The following is a 16,440-nucleotide window of genomic DNA, read 5'->3' on the forward strand; positions in this document are numbered from 1 at the left end:
AATTATATTTTTGAATTTTAAAATATAAAAAAATATTCATTATTTTTAGATATAATATAAAATATTTATGCACGTGAATTTTCGCCTACTTGAAGTACTAGCATCTATTAATCTTCTCCTCTCAACGCATCAACTTTGCCCTAGCCGCTCAGAATCAACAAAGGTCATCACTTCGTCTCTATCCTCATTCCTTTCTTCATTAATTTTTTTCATCAGATTAATAGATATGGATGAAGATGTTAATTTGTAAACTACGGAATATTGTAAAATTGTACTGTGGATTATAGAATGGAAAAATTATTTTTCTGGTCATACACTTCAATGAATTTTTTTTTGTTTCCCATCTTTTATTTTTTTAAACAAGGGTATTTTAGATATTTCATCTTGGGTTTCACCAAATTAATTTAAATTCGATTACTAAGTAGAGCTCTTCTTTAATAATATAGTAAGACATAGCAATAGCGATAACAAGTAACAACATGATGTTTGCTGATCTTGAATTAAATCGGTATAGGCTCAATGAGCACTGATTTAATCAAGTCTTTGAATCTAGTCTTGGAATTTGTGTATGAATCCTCGTCTGTGTAAACAAGATGTAGAAACCTTGTGGCATTTGTAATTAGCATTAGGATAGGCATTGGAGCTGGGGTTGGTACAAGGCATTCTTGATTTACATCCTTCCACGCACTCCACACTCTTTTGTCAAATTCACCGAATGCTTCATTTTTGGAACAACCAGTATCTTTCATGTAACAATCCACAGCGCACACTTTTTGTTCAAACTGCATGCGTAATCGGAGAAAAAATATATAATTATAAGTAGATGAGTACTTGTGGATCGGTATATATATATGACTGATCAAGGTTTAATTTTGTCAACAATTAATATTTGACAAGCTGGGAAACACTTGAAATATTAATAAGCTCTTGCAAATGCAAACTATAGTCAAGTACCATGGGATCATAAAATTAAGAATTAATGATTATAAATATAAATTATTAATTTACCCCATGTCCTGCCATATCATTTCTTAGTCTGCCAATTGTGGATGAGGCTAGAATGAGTAATGGCTCACTTGTTATCCACTCAAAATCTTCCTTGGAGACCATATTTACCATACTCACCAAGAAAGTTGTGGTCAACATAATATAACCAGCGGAGACACGTGCCACCTTCATATACTCCTCCATACTTGGAATATGGTTAGTATAGAGCCATTTGGCCTCTTCAAAATATGCTCTCGCCAGTTTTTTCATCTGCAAAACATTAAAAATAACATTGGAAGGATTAACAGATTGATGATAATTAAACAAATCATATATATCGGTCGATTCTCTAGCCAAATATATGGTTAGATACCACCATACTTTTGGGTGAAATGAAAAAGTTACGTTGTTTTAGATTATAAAAAAGTCATCTAGATCATCGATTACTTCTTCTTTCGCATAATTTAAATTCGCCCGGTGCAATGAGCTTGTTTTTCCCAATTCAAGTTCCATTTCAGCATAAACATCAAACAGGGCTTCGTAACACAGTCTCATATACGGTGGTAGTTGATTTGAGGAGCTGATATCCCACCTGCCATTAAAATATCATCGTCAAACGCATGTATATTATTTCACAATACAAATCAAAATTTTACTTACTTTCGTCTCAGTCTTTAGGTAGTATTAACAAAATAAATTCATAATAACTTTCGTTAGAGGTAACAAACACTACCTTATGCTATATATGCATCTCATGCATGTGAGCAATAGCTAATACATGAATAGTGCATATATATACCTTTGCATCGCATCGGTAAAAATTTCAAGTTCATCCAACGTTCCTTGTACGTCGTAAATGTCATCAATAATTGAAGCAAAGGCAATGACTTTGGACATTATTTTTCTTGCAAGCATGTACTGTGGCTCATAACAGAATCCCAACATCCAAAAGTAGCATTCTGCCACTCTATCTCTGGCAAATGGCCACTTAGTTGTGGCATCTAAATCCTTCCACCACCTATACATGTACACATAAATATATAGTCACATAGATTGCAGAAATTGTTCGAGTAAGTAGAATAATATATATATTAACAATATTATAATTAAGGTTCGAGCTGAGATACTTTGTTGTATCACTTAAGAGCCATCTTCTGCCACAGGTTGAAATTCGTTTTCGCAAACTTTAGCAGTGTCTTATTATGCGATTCTTCATTTTGATACGTAGACATGAACTTCTTTGCTTTACACATTACCAAACTTTTGTGGATTGGCGAGTTTAAGGCTTCTTCAATTTGTGTGACAAGTACTAGAGAATCATTAGTACTGTTGAGAAGGATGGATTGGAGGTTGTTGGTGCAAAAGTCTAGTGCCTCGTCTAGAATATCCTCCCCATGTATTCCAAAATGTGCGGCCTCGTACAGGCTCAACAAACCATGTGGGTCGGTAATCAACGATCTTTCGAATTTTCCTTGGTCGCCCGTGAATTGTTTGAACACATCTGCTAAATGCAACATATATACATATTAATCACAAAATTTTCAATTGCGAAGTTAAGTAGCTAGGTATGGTACATACCACACGAGACACGATATCCATGTTGTCTAAGTAGACGAAAACGAAGAGCAATGACTCTAAGATTGGAATTAAGATCATCACGAGAATCCAGCAGCTCGTAAATGTGGAGTAAGGATTCGTCGATTTCTTTTTCAAAATGATAGCCCACTCCAAGGCGTTGGATTGCATTGATGAGATCTAATTTCTGGCTCAAAGAGTACTCATCCGCCGCAAACATCCTTCTTACCTCTTCTCTTTGTTTTACAATCGCTGTTGTTTCTTCTTCTTCTTCACCACTAGCCAATTGTTTCATCTTTATGACACAAACACACACACATTTATATATATATAGTAATAAGCAGGACGAATAAAAATTAATGGAAGGCAAAATTTGTCAGTAAATTCGTAAACATACCGTCATATCTAAATCAGCGCCATATGCAAGAAAATGGTCTCCCCAAACGGTGGGATGGTATGTCACTGATCCACGAGCATTTTCGAAATCCGTATTCATCATCTTGGTTGGAAAATTAAAATAGTACTGAAACAGAGAATGTTCAAGAGTTGGAAGTTACGTTTCTGGTTGATCCAAATGCATGTCTCGCTCATGGGTATTTATAAATGGGAATTAAAATAGTTTTTATTTTATTTATTTTTTTAATTTTGTGTGTTATCTTGAGCAATTTTAATTTTGTGTTTTGATCCATTGTACGTTTAAAGTTTGGTTTTAGTACACTAACTTTTAATTTTTATATTATTTATACAATTGATGCGAGATGATGATCGATGGGTTTTTTTTTAAATAAACTGATTAAAATTTTGAAAAAAAAAATCGCACTTAATTGTGTTTAAGTGCATTTAAATATTAAGCTTACTGTGGTCATCGACAAAGTAGAGCTTTGGTCATATTTCGCGTTTATTCCATTTTTTTCGACACATGTGTTAACTGGATATGTCGATGCTACCCCATGGGTGGCCAATAAAAAACTGACATACTGCAGTGAGGGCAGCATCGATTTTTCCAATACTAAATGCAATTGTTTTTACTACACTTGGAAAAATTTGTGCGACCTAAAGAAACACATGCAATATAATAGATTTTATTTTTGGAAAAATAGAAGGAACATGTCGTAGGGATAATAATGTCATTTTTTTCGAAAACTAATTAACATTTATTGGAGTGTTAACCCGTCGTGATGGTGGGCGGTGGGTCGGCCCGCGCCATCTGGTCGACCCATCTGACAGCTCTAGACATACCCCTAGGCTAACCCACAAAATTACTCAAATAGGTCGAAATCAAAATCTGATAGAACCCATTATCATCTTCATATTTAAAATTATAGAAAACGTTTATCAACTTCTTTTAACCTCACATATGTTGAATCCTACGTTTTGGTGATAACTAAACAATATATTAGTGTTATAGTTTTTGTCGCCTTCTCTTGTATAACAGGTAACGACCGCTCAACTTAAGATCTGGAGTATCGACTGCTCATCTGAAGCCCTGAAGCAACGACCCTCGACAAGCTACAAGACAAACACCAATTACACATATCAACCGGTCACTTACTCAAGTTTCCTCTCAACCGGTTTCCAAAGCTCTATACGATCTCTTACACCCCATAGAGTCGACATTCTCTTAACGGTCACAAAGGAAAGAGTCTATGAACTAGCCTAGACAACATTAAAGAGCCGCCTGAAGCATTTATGAGCAAACAACAGAGTATGTTGAAAAGTTACTCGAAATGATTATTGAGATATCTTTGCTCATAGTCTAACTACAGTCGTTACCTATCGAATAAAGAAAAAGTAACATCTCGTATTTATTGAAGACCCTACTTACATGAAAGAGACAAGCAAAAATGGTATCAATACATTTAAGATGTTGGGACTTCCTAGGAAATCTGCTACAGTTAAAGAACATGTGCATTTCTTGAACAATAAAGATGTTGGAAATCATGGTACTATATATACTTGAATATTGCTTGAAGAAGAAAGAACGAAGCTTACTATATGCGAAAATCTTAGCAATCTCATTTTGAGAACTCATACTCGAAGTTATTCACTTTTCTCACATCAACCCCCACTTCATCAGAAAGTTATCAGATTATTCAAGATCATATAAGGGTTCCTCAATTCCCTCTATTGCTCAAGAAAGAGAGTTTAAATCGAAGGATTTGAGCATTTGAGTTTTGAAACTCAAACAAGGATTGTGTTGTTGAAAGAGTTTGATAAGAACTTTGAATCTTATCCTTGGTGAAATCTAGGAGTTTCGAGTTAGGCAGTTTTGAAGTCCTAATATTAGAGTGGACAGATTACAAGACGTTGTAGTTGCCAAAGTCTTCTAGTGAATTCCTTCCTGTGTGAAAGAAGGAGAGACGTAGAAGGATTCAGCCTTCGAACTTCCATAACTTATAACCACTGGTCTACTTACATATCACTGGAAGTGCTTGAGCTATTTCCACACTTATCTTACTTGTTCAAGCACATTCAGAGGTTGAGAATATCGGTTGAGTGGACTAACATTCACTCAACTATTTGAGTTTATCGAAAACATTTTGAGTGTGTATTCTCCCCCCCCCCCCCCTTTTTATACACACACACCCGATCCCCAAAAAGTGGTATCAGAGCGGAGTTTTTCTCAACTGCTGATACTCATACCTCAATAATGACTTCGTTTAATAAAATTCCTATATTTTCTAAAGAAGAATATGATGATTGAAAAATACGTATGCAGGCTCATCTCTCGGCCTAGTATGGTGACATGTGATATGTCATCACAGACGGACCCATGAAGATCCTCAAAGCAAACATTATCGTAGCTATCTCCAGTGGCGAGCCACAAATGGTGGACAAGCACCAGTCAAAATGGACCACAAAGGATAAGAAGAAATCCAATCTCGATAATATTGCTAAGGACATCCTCTACAAGACTCTAGACAAGAATATGTTCAACAAGATCAAGAATTGCACCACTGCTAAGGAGATCTGGGAAAATCTGACTCAGTTGTGCGAAGGCAACGATCAAACCAAAGTGAACAAGCTAACCGTCGCCATCCAAAAGTTTGATGAATGGTTTAGCAGTATTGTTTGTGAACTTATTACTCTTGGTAAATCTTACACTAATCGTGAAATTTCCTTGAAGGTGATGAGAGCTTCGCCAAGAGAATGGCATGTCAAGACAGTAGCCATGCGAGAATCCAAGGATCTGAACAAACTCGAGCTCCATGACATATTCACATATCTTAAAGCATATGAGTTCGAGCTTGGGATAAGAATAGAAGAGGAGACTCAACTTCTCACCCAACCATGGCACTTGCTACGACCGTTGCATGTCAACCGGTTTAGAAGATATGAGACCCCTGTCCCACATCAGAAAAATAAAAGCTTTGAAATGAGTTTAAAATGGGCTACAATGGACTTCTATAGCAACTTGGGTTAATCATTTTCGTAAAATGAATACAGATATAAAGTAATTGCTAAAGGGGCCCATTGTGTAGTTGTCCAAATGCGGGCCTGGGCCCGGGATGTGACAGAATGATATCAGAGACAGTCACCGACAAGAACCTCGGGAAAATAATTGTTATGCGGAACAAAGTGCAACGTGCGTGGCAGCCACCTCTTGAACCTGTAGAAGACATATCTAGATTCCTGGTGCTGGTGGAAGCTCTGGTGTAGCTATCAGAGAAAGAGATCTTCCTCTGTTCCTCATGCTCTAGGACACCTTCCATCTTGAAGATGTCCTCCACTACAAGAAATTTGGGATTCAACAACACCCAATAGACAACGGTTTTTCGAAAAACCGTTGTGTTTTTTCATTTAACAACGGTTTTTAATAAAACCGTTGTTGTTGCCTCTTTTTTGTTGAAATAAGACAACGGTTTTTTAAAAACCGTTGTCTTAGGTATGTCAAAGACAACGGGTTTACAAAACCGTTGTCTATGAGAGAGTTTTTTTGTGCTACGACAACGGTTTTAATCATCTTTTGTTGTATCTTCAAAAACTCGCTCATAGACAACGGTTTTTTAAAACCGTTGTATTTGTTGTTTAATTTTTTTTTTATAAAAAAATAAACTTATTTTAATTTTATATTCAATATACATACGCACACATAGTTACACTCTCCTTCACTTTAAAGTTTTCCCGTCATTCTCGTCACTTTCTACACCTCGCCTTCCCGCGATCATAACTTTTCCATCTGTTGCCGGAATTCCAAATTTCTTGAGGGGTTTTGTTCCTTGCATCTTAAGCTTTGATTTAATCCATAAATCATAATTTTTGAGCTAGGGTTTTTTCATGCCAGAAAGGGACGAAAAGGCTGCTGTGGAGCGAGAGAGGGTGAGGGACTTCCTCATTCGTTATAGATGGGAAAATGGCTGCGGCTGCGACTACTTTAGCCAAAGCATCACCCAAAGATTTCATGGTGGTCCGGAGAGAATGGGATGTTGTTCGTATTTAGACCATTTTCTGAGATTTTCTTGTAATGATCCCTATTTTACTTAAGTTAATGATAACAGAATCGCATGTGCTCTGTTTATTTTTTGTTATTTCCCTTTCCCTTCACTTTCGCTATTTCCGCAATTAATCTGAAATAAATTTAGGGGTTTTGTTGCTCATACCCTAAGCTTCATTACAAGCCTTCAAGCGATAATTTTGAGCCAGAAATAGAGCTGTCCGAAGTATGTTCGTGAGTTGTTTTGCTTGATTTCTTCCAATCCTTATTTTCTTCCGTTTTGTTTCTATGTTTTCGAGGGTGTTTTTTGTGTATCGGTTGTTTACCTGTTTGCGTTTATTTTTGCTTGAGAGATGGTTGGAAAATGAGAATATTATGTGATTATTGGGAGGAAATTGGTTGTGTAATGGAGAGGAGCATAAATTTGACGACTACTTCTGTTGCCAACAGTTTGTCGAGGAGGCGACGGAGAGTCACGTCTTTGAAAGATTCAATTTGTTGGGTAAAATTCTTTTGGAGTCTTTGTTTTTTAATTATTGTTTTGTTAAGTGATTTTTTGAGATTTTCTGTTATTTAATTTATGTTTTTTTTCCTTCAAAAGAGGATAGGGAGATGGAATTGCATGAATCAGTGAGGTGAAGAGATCGAGAGAGGTTGCAGAAGAAGGATCGAGATAGGGAGTTTCTGAAGAGGAGGATTGAGAGGTACTTCTGTGATATTTTGTTAGTTAATAGGATGGATTCGAATCTTGGAAATATCCTAAGCCAATCCCTGATTTTGCAGTTTGTTTCACTTTTTTGGCGAGTTTCCGACGGAGCTAGTAATGCGTTGTTCGGATTTCAGCTAAGTTTAGATTCGAGTTGGACAAATTTTATGTTTATTTTCAGCTTTTAACTCAATTTTTTAGCTCATTAACTTGAAGTTCAGTGGGCTGCTTGGATATGAAAAATTATCTCCTTTATTTATTTCAAATTTTATTGAAATTTCCCGTGCTTCAAGCTCGTAATTATCGGTGATGGTGCACTGGTAATTTTTAGGTTTATTCAAAAATTGATTCTTGTTTTCGCATGTTATTTCTTTCATAGATGAAATATTTGTGATGATTTCAGAACTTTTGTTATATGTTCGAAGGTGTATCAGTAGTAATTAGTTCGGATCTAGGCTTAAGTTTTTTCACTTTTACTTCTTGATTAGGATGTTAGACTAGTTCAAGCCTCGGACAGAATAATTGATTAGGATGTTAGACTGGTTTCTGGCCATTATATTTCCATTATTCGGACCAATTAACTCCACCGTTGGATCTTTTCTTGTTAGCTTCACCGTCTACATAATTCCTGCCTTGGCTCATATGATCACTTTTGCTTCTACTTCTGCCAGAGAGGTATATATCTATCTATCTATCTATCTCTCTATATATATATATATATATATATATATATATATATCTTTTGAGAAAATACTTATTATTTCTATAAATGAAATTAATTAATTCCTAGCTAGTAATTGAATCATGCAATTCTTCATTAATAATTAGCTTTATCACCAGTTTGAGATTAATATTGTTAGGCAGATAATGAAATAGACAACGCATGCATGCACTTTCCTCCACCCCAACATGAAAACCCAAAAAAGTCGAGGAAAAGATAAAAAGAAATTAGTTTGTTAATTAAAAACACTTTCAAGAACCATTTTTTTACGATTCTTATTCATGATCTAATTATAACAATCTCATCCTAAAAAAATATGTTTAGTTATATCTCCTCTTCTTTGATTTTATTATTATTATTATTATTATTATTATTATTACAAAATGCAGTGGAGAGACCTCCAAAACTTGTTGGAGGGTGGGTTGGCACATATTAGGTGAACATATTTGTGGTGGCATGGGTTTTTATTATAGGATTTGGATTTGGAGGTCCGAGGTAGGGCGAGCATAGTGAATTTTGTGCATCAAATTGATACTATTGGACTCTTCACCAAGTGTTATCAATGCCCTAAGCATACATTTGTGCATTGGTTTTTTAGTCGTCTTTCTTTATTAGTTTTTTGTTCATAATGCTGCTGCAGGCAATATTTCATGGACTATATGTGTTATGTCCGTTCAGAAGTTTCATTTGGTGGAATTGATTCTTGCATTTCTTTTTTTGATGGAGGATGACTATTCCAATGAATAACAACAAAGAAAAAGTTTCCTCAAGAAAAAAGGCGTATCCATCCTTTTTTCACCACTAACATATTTACATGTGCGATTTTCAGAAGCCTCAAAGGAAGAAAATTGTTGAGAAAAAAAGTAATCCTGTTTTGCCATCCAATGTGCCGAGATCATTGCATATTTTGTACTGTTATGTTAAGCGTGGGCTGGAAATACCTGGAAAACATATATCAATATTTCTTGATCATGATTTATTTGACGATGAGTACGAACTACTTGTGGACCTTGAAGATATCATACCTTTTTATCTGTTGGAGCCAATATCTGCCAATTGTATAGTTGTTTACATGTGGTAAGTTTTCGATTAAATTTAACTTTTTTCTTTGAATTGTTTAGCATATATTTTGTATAAAATTCATTAATCTGGTAACATTTTTCTGTTCAAATGGCAGGATTCTCTTCAAAAAGATGAAAAAAGATAACAAGGTCGAAAAATTTAGCTAACAAGGTCTGGACTCTGTAAAAAGCTTAAGATTGAAATTTTTTTTCTTTTGTAAAAGATTAATTAGAAGGTGCATAAATAAAACACTAGCTAGGAGAGGTCTGGACTCTGGAATTAATGGGAACTATCCTTCATTAATGTTTTAGCCCTCCTAAGTAAAGACTATTTTTTGAGGAGAAATCTCACATGTTCTTGACCAGGTGCTTTCGTTAGATAATGCATCATGATTTGTAATTTTGGATGCTTTTTGGTAGTGTCAATGTCTAGGTCTGTAAGACACTTTGTTTTGTGCTGTAGCATCTACCTTGAATGAGACAATTGACAAATCTATTATTGAGACACACACATACACACAAGATTTTAGTGTGAACAAGTTCACTTCTTATAGTGATTATGCTATTACTCATGCATGTGTAACTACAGGTTTCTGACTCCAATTTCTGTTGTTCCTTTGGTGGCTCTTGTCGTTTTTGGGCTCTATGAGCTTGGATTCCCTAAGGTACGAACAAGGCCTAACTAGCTGCATAGGATCTTTAGTCAACTTTTAGTTAAAATGAAATATGCTGTAGAATAGGAGAGATTAAATATGCATAGCTTATTTTACATGTACCTAAAATAATGTTAATTTGCTTATGATATCAAACAAGAAGGCAGATCCATGCTAGTATGAATTAAATTTGGGAGGCTAGCTTATTGGGATGTGGAATGGAACTTGAAATGGTGTGTGGTTTGAGTTATTGGGATGTTGTGGAGTGGAACTTGAAAGTGCCAAATCCATGGTTTAGCTTGTGGCCTGTGGGTTGGTCGGAGTCCACGGTTTGTCAACTGTGCCTACTATATTTTATGAATTCAATATAAATGCAAAAATGAGTTTAATAAAATCTGCACTGCCTTCCCTTTTGGATTTGCTGAGTTTTTTTCTTTTATTTTTTTCCATGACAAGCGAGATATTAGTTTGATAGTTGAGATTGGATTCCATGTTTAAATTGGTCTAAGATTTTGTTGATAATTTTGGACTGAGAATGTGTTTTCTTGTAGGTAACTCGGGAGTCATGCATAAGGGGTTTTGATGCAAGGATTGAGCTGTGTTTCGACTACGTAGTATTATCTTCCAAATTATATGTGTGTAACTATTTTGGAACTTGAATATTTTCATGGATTCAATGTAGTAAATATTTTATTTTATATTGATTTCTTTATTAATATTTATAGTTCGTATGAAGATTAATTAGGCAACGATTTTAATGACTCCAAATACAACTGATTTATGTTATTGCCAAAACCGTTGTCGTATATCACAAACGACAACGGATATACACTGTTGCAAAAACCGTTGTCGTCATTCAAAAACGACAACGGATATACACTGTTGCAAAACCGTTCTTGTAATCCACAAACGACAACAGATATAAACTATACAAAACCGTTGTCTTAAATAGTCAATGACAACGGATTTACACTGTTGCAGAACCGTTGTCTTTGGAGACTTACGACAATGGTTAAAAACTGTTGCAAAACCGTTGTGGTAGGCTGTCTACGACAACGGATATAAACCGTTGTTATAGGGCACGCTTTTTACAACGCCCCCAGTTACAACGGTTTTAATCCCCCCTAAGACAACGGATAATATCCGTTGTCGTTTTGCAATTTTCTTGTAGTGGATCCCTGCTGGTAGTGCCCATCAACCGCGTAAATCGCCTCTCTCTGGCCAAGAAACTTCAGGCAAAGGCTATAGAAATGAGGGGAAAATAGTGGATCTGTAGCTTTGTAAGCTCTCTTTTCGAGCCAAGTCTCGATCGTCTTCTAATAGATGACCTTTTTCGTATTCTTGCTTCTGGGTATCTAGCAACCAAGTGTAGAACTCTGCAACAAGATCAGTCGGCCTAGGCATTTTCTTTGCTTTTGAAAGATTATAATTTGTTGATACTTTTGTTTAACCCTAGCCATGGACTCGTGTATTTATAGCAAAAACGGTAGAAGTCGGAGAGTCACACGACTGTTCTGCTTCCAATCTTATCTCGAGTGTAAATATGTTAACTGGTATTAGGCATACTTATCATAATGATGGCTTCTGATGAGGTGCTAGATAGGCGGCTATGTCCTATCTAGTACACAGGGTTCTCTGACCACCACTCAAGGGAAGTATTTGGAACTCCTGGTTCTATCATTATAGTCGTTATCCATATCATTATGTACGAGTACTTTACGCGCCTATTTTCATTTTTCAAAATTCAAAATTCTATCGTACTGTTACTTAATCAATTCACTGACCCATCGAATCCTATATATTTGCACATTACTCATCATTCCAAACTTATGCACTCACACATTATTTCCAAAATTCCTTTGTGCTTTCACTTGTTCTTTGCCAATCCTTCGTGTTCACATATTACAGCATGTCTATCCAGAAGACTTGCCTAGGAATCAACTTTGAGGTTGTTCACGTAGTGAAAAATGCAAAAATCTCAAAGGTCTTCAATATGCTGGAAGCTTCCGATCTTAGGAAATTTATCAATGGATGATCTACTTTCAACCTATACCGGTCGTCAAGAAATTTTTTGCTTTTGTCCAAATCGTCCATGGAACGATTGTTTGCATTATTAGTGGGAGGAAACACTCTTTTGATCAACAATTCTTAGGTGGTGCTTTTGATTTGCCCACAAAGGGTTTGGGAAAATGCTCCGAGCTTCCTGAAAGAAATGCATCGATTCACTGGATGGAGCCCCTGTCAAGATTCCGGATCTCAAACAAAATATCAAAGTTTGTTATCGACTGTTGGCCAATATTGTGGCCAAAACTCTCCTCGCTAGAGCTGGTTCTTATGACAAAGTTACACTTGAAAAATTCTAGTACATGGCTTCCATCGCATCCAAGATTGACATCAACTGGTCTGATATTCTCTATATCACACTCTGTGACATGATTAAGGGAAAAGAACAATCCAAAGATTTTTCTCTCCAAATATGTCATCTTCTCAGTATATTGGGTGTTGATCTATCTGAAACATAGCCTCTTCATGCTGCCAAACGGTTGAATGAGGCCACAAATCACAAATTCTTGAAGAAAAATCTGGTGAGTGCACAAGCGGTTCTGGTGAAGAATAAACTGTAGTGGCCCGTATCCAAAACTAATGATTAATGAGTAATGAGTAATTAAATCATATAATCATGTCGGAATTAAGTAAAACATGATTAAGGAAATTCCAGAAGGGTTAACGGATTCCAGAAATGGATCCAGGACACTCGAAAATAGCTTAGAGGGTTTCATGACTCGAGTGGGATCGGAACCACCGATCCAGGATCGGAGCCTCCGATCTTGGTGAGTTCGGAACCACATCGGAAGCAGGGAGATCGGAACGTCCGATCAGGATCGGAGCTTCCGATGGCTGTCGGTGACAGGTGTGTGGTTGCATGTGGACCGAATTGACACGTAGCGAACGGAACTTCCGATCGGGGAACGGAGCTTCCGATCTAAACGAACGGAGCTTTCGATCGAGGAACGGAGCTTCCGATCGATGCCTATAAATATGAGGTCCGAGCTCCTCATTTCTTGCCAATTCCGAGTTCCTCTCCTTCGCCTAGTAGCTCTATTTTAGGGCTTTGGGTACTCTTATTTTAGAGTTGGAGTAGGAAATATATTCTAGTATAGTCAGACAGTGTCTGACATAGTAGCTGAGCAGTACTCGTTTAGCAGAGCAGTGCTCGAGGCTGTGGAGCTGCAGCAGGGGTGTGCCCCTAGTTGCGGGATAGTCGCCATCAGTGGGCTGACGACGTACGCAGGTATAGCTATGGTCTCCTTAAATTATTTAGGAGTATGCAATAGCTTAGTTAAGGCTTTTAGAGCTTATTGATTGATGCATGAGTATTTGCATTGTAGACTTGATGATAGGCTTGGAACCTAGAGTGGGACTACTAGGACTGCCTTAAAAAGGTACGTAAGTACTGACTGAGATTGCCAGCGGATATGCATGCTTATATGTTGCATTTATGTGTTTGCATGTTATTATTGTTATGCGGCATGTGTATATCATCTTGTGCCTGTACATCTGTATATCTTTTGAGATGAGCCAGTTAGGGTTGCTCAGCCCTGTTAGGACGTTTGATATTGAGTACCCTTAGGTACTGATATCTAGAGGACTCCGTGGTCCGCGTCCGGGATTTGGGAATGAGTGGTCGCACACAGTGGTTAGCTACCCCGATGTGACGAGCTTATATTCCAGGCGCCAGTCTGAGCAGTTTGTATACAGTTATCCCAGATATGGATACCCTGTCATTTGCATGCATCATATTTGTATGTTTATCCGTATTTGCGTATTGAGCTTAGAGCTCACGTTCAGTCTTTTTTGTATATCTGGACACCCTATTCGACGGGGCAGGTATAGGTGCAGGATTGAGCACCAGGAGTCTGGAGTAGCCAGTGACCTTGAAGACAGCAGGATTAGCTGTAGGTTTTTATTTAAATTCGATTGGGTTGTATAATTGAGTTTTTTTAGCCGGTTGTATTCCGCCGGTCTTTTTGTATTTAAGACTTCCGCAGCGATTTATTTAATGCATGCTTAATTATGCTCTTAACTCTGTTTAGGTAGTGGATCCGGGATGGGTCACTACATTTATTGGTATCAGAGCAATGCATGCAAGGGACTTAGGAAATTGATATTAAGACTTCTTGATTATCCTTGTAGGATTGATTGAGGCCCAGCGAAAGAAGATTTGGTTTTTCATTGCCGAGGTTTGCGGCATAAGTCTTTACTATAAGGAATGCAACAGTGATGAGAACACCAGTAGTAGCATATCGATAGATAGACTGACTGCTGTGGACAGTTCATCATTCGATGCATTGGGATGTTGATCGAAGAATATATGGATTCCAGCCAAGGAAGACTGGAAGAGAAGATCGAGTATATCGCGTCAGATACCTCTGAGGGCTTTTTGGAACGAATGGTGTTTAATAATCCATGTGGTTCCAGTCCTCGAATATTCTCCACTCGTAGTTGGAGAGATTGTCAGATAGACCTTTACCAGGGAATGCTTCGAGTGCCTAAGGCATGGCAGGTTCCTAGCGTAAGATCTGTAAACTCATGCAGAACATGGTTTTGTCGGTATGCTTGCATTGATGCTTTTGTTAGGCATACGGGAAACTTCATGTTCAAAAGCATGATTCGGATACAAGAAGAACGCTGATGGTAGATCGCGAGCAAAAGAAGTCGACCGACATGCACTGACGCAGAGCATAGCTGGTTAGCTATTACGTGCCATTTCTCCGGAGTTCTTCACGGGAGGACATGTAGAGAGACTTGGACGGGAGTATGCTTGTATCGATGCATGTGTCGATGGGAAGCTTCATGCTCAAGGAACGAAGACAAGATTTGATGATTTTAAATACTGTATTTTTGTAGTTGTAAACAGTATTTCAGTTGTAATGAATCATTAGAATTTGGTTGTATCAGTTCAAGTTATTGGATGTACATTTGTTGTATTTTGAATACTGTATGTATTACATGGGATTGTAATAAAGGAAATTGTACATAACTTGAAGTAATGATACATGTTTTATTTATTCAGAAATTCGTGATTGATTGCAAGAAATTTTATAAAGTTTGGCTTGGAATTAGTTGGTTGGTAATCAACTAGGTTAGCTCATGGATTTTGGGTAAGCCAGCGGTAACGAATTGAAGTGTGGTTAGTCTAGGTGTTTTCCTAGGATTGACCTATTTAGTCATTTGACTGGGTTAGTGCCATTGATGAGGTGATTCATCTGGGGACATGGGATTATTGATCTTGTTTTAGAATTTTGAGTTTCGTTCTAGGTGATTTCCATAGATCAATAGCTTGATTAACCTTCATAGGTTGAGACTTCGTGATGATGGGATTTCATCGGGATACCAAGTCGAGTATATATACCGAGAGTTGTGGACTATGACCATGACTAGACATGATGGAGCGCGACCCTATGCCAATGTTACTCTGGGAGTCTTTCGTACTTTGGAGAATGTCTGGAAGCCTTCGTGCTTCAGGATTGGCGGTGGGAAGGCTACTAGTCTAGAGTTGTGGTAACAGTCACAACGGGGTATGAATTTGGATTAATTGCCTTGGTTAGGTATCAGTGGTTTAGATATCGTTTGACTGTCTTCAGAGATATTGGCTGGTTAAGTATCTGTGGTTTAGATATCGTCTGACTGTCGTCAGAGATATTGCTTTGGATTTTGTCATAAGGACCAGTCTTGGAGGGATTTCCTTGACAAGTGCGTACTCTGAGCAGATAGTTTTAGACTATTGGTTACTGCTAGACTAGTGGATCTAGTCGGTGTTTGGATGCTCTGGTGATAGGGGCTAACTAGGAGTTTGGTTTGTGAACTTCCTATAACGTTTGACTCGGGGATTAGTATTTTTTTTTCAGCATTGATGGTTTCCTTCAGTGATAGATTATATCTGATGCTAAGGATTGTACATGACGATTTGAGGCATGAGGATAGCGTGATTTATGCCAGTGTACACTTGGTGGTGATTTCAGGTGGGACACCGCGGCAAGAAACCTCAGTCTCGATTTGTTGCAGTCTTAGCAAGAGATATAATTATCAGGAGTATGTTCAACGATAGTTGAAATCATTCGGACTTGTATTGCGGCTTGAGTTGAACAAGTCCTTATGATCATCTTGGATGAAGATAGACAGTGGATAGTATGTCTAGACTGGTGCAGGTTTAGCACTAGTGACTACTTGTAACTGTTGTCTGACTCTGTCAAAGATGAGTGATTGAATCAGCTGTGATTCTTTTGATTTCAAGTATTTGG

The 16,440-nt window shown here is 37.3% G+C and overlaps 1 pseudogene; it reads right to left on the reverse strand.

Annotated features, from left to right (window-relative positions):
* Positions 1-500: 500 nt before the first annotated feature.
* LOC140890255 (beta-caryophyllene synthase-like) lies at positions 501-3,061 on the reverse strand (annotated as a pseudogene).
* Positions 3,062-16,440: the final 13,379 nt, after the last annotated feature.

This window comes from Henckelia pumila, chromosome 3, assembly GCF_033568475.1.
Source record: "Henckelia pumila isolate YLH828 chromosome 3, ASM3356847v2, whole genome shotgun sequence".
NCBI classification, from domain to species: Eukaryota; Viridiplantae; Streptophyta; class Magnoliopsida; order Lamiales; family Gesneriaceae; genus Henckelia; species Henckelia pumila.